The sequence below is a fragment of the Cariama cristata genome, unplaced genomic scaffold (genome assembly GCF_000690535.1).
Source record: "Cariama cristata isolate BGI_N322 unplaced genomic scaffold, ASM69053v1 scaffold1171, whole genome shotgun sequence".
Classification (NCBI taxonomy): domain Eukaryota; kingdom Metazoa; phylum Chordata; class Aves; order Cariamiformes; family Cariamidae; genus Cariama; species Cariama cristata.
Genome location: NW_009600814.1, coordinates 157,025 through 157,700, shown reverse-complemented (window position 1 = coordinate 157,700; position 676 = coordinate 157,025). Strand labels below are relative to the sequence as shown.

Here is a 676-nt window from a genome sequence, read left to right as displayed (position 1 = left end):
TCCCACAGAAGAGAGAGAAGGAAAGGGAGGAAAAAAAGGCAAGTAAATGGCTCCATTTTGTGGACTGTATTTTAGGTTAGATAAAGAGGAACAAACTGTAGATTGAATGTGGATGTAGGATTGCAAGTGATGGAATTGCACAAGCTGAAGGAAGGCGCCTGCCTTCTTGGCAAAGACCCTCTTGGTCAAGGTCTGAACGCAACTTCTGTCCTTGGGCTATCTAGACCGCCAGCATCAGAGCTTTCCCCTGATTGGGGTGGGATGCACAAAGCCATTTGATCCCCCAGCATTGCTGCCCTTGCTTTGTGTAAGAGCAAGTTGTCCTCACAGGCAATGTTGTACTTTGCTATCCCCAAAGCATCCTGGGTGATTTGAGACCAGGTCCTATCAGTTCCCAGCCTTCACTTCCCTTCAGCTAAAAGCAGCAAAGAAGAGACTTTTTTTATATGGGTGTTGAGCCTTCAGATGTTCCCAAAAAATTTCACTTTCCATTTCAGTCTCTGAAGGCTCCCCTGACTCCTGGCTCAGGTACACCGACCCATTAAACACAGAGATACAAAGGCTCATGATATCTGCGTGGACCAACTGTTTTACAGCTTTGCATTGCAAAGCTTATTGCAAGTGTAAAATGGCTACTCATTCCTCAGACTTTATTCCTACAATAAATTAAATTCCC

General features: G+C 45.0%; 1 protein-coding gene across 1 annotated transcript in view; it reads left to right on the top strand.

Annotated features, from left to right (window-relative positions):
* LOC104169267 (metalloprotease TIKI2-like) overlaps positions 1 to 676 on the top strand; it is a gene marked incomplete at its 5' end in the record, with an annotated part of 132,130 nt that overhangs the window by 14,826 nt on the left and 116,628 nt on the right. The window lies entirely within an intron of this gene.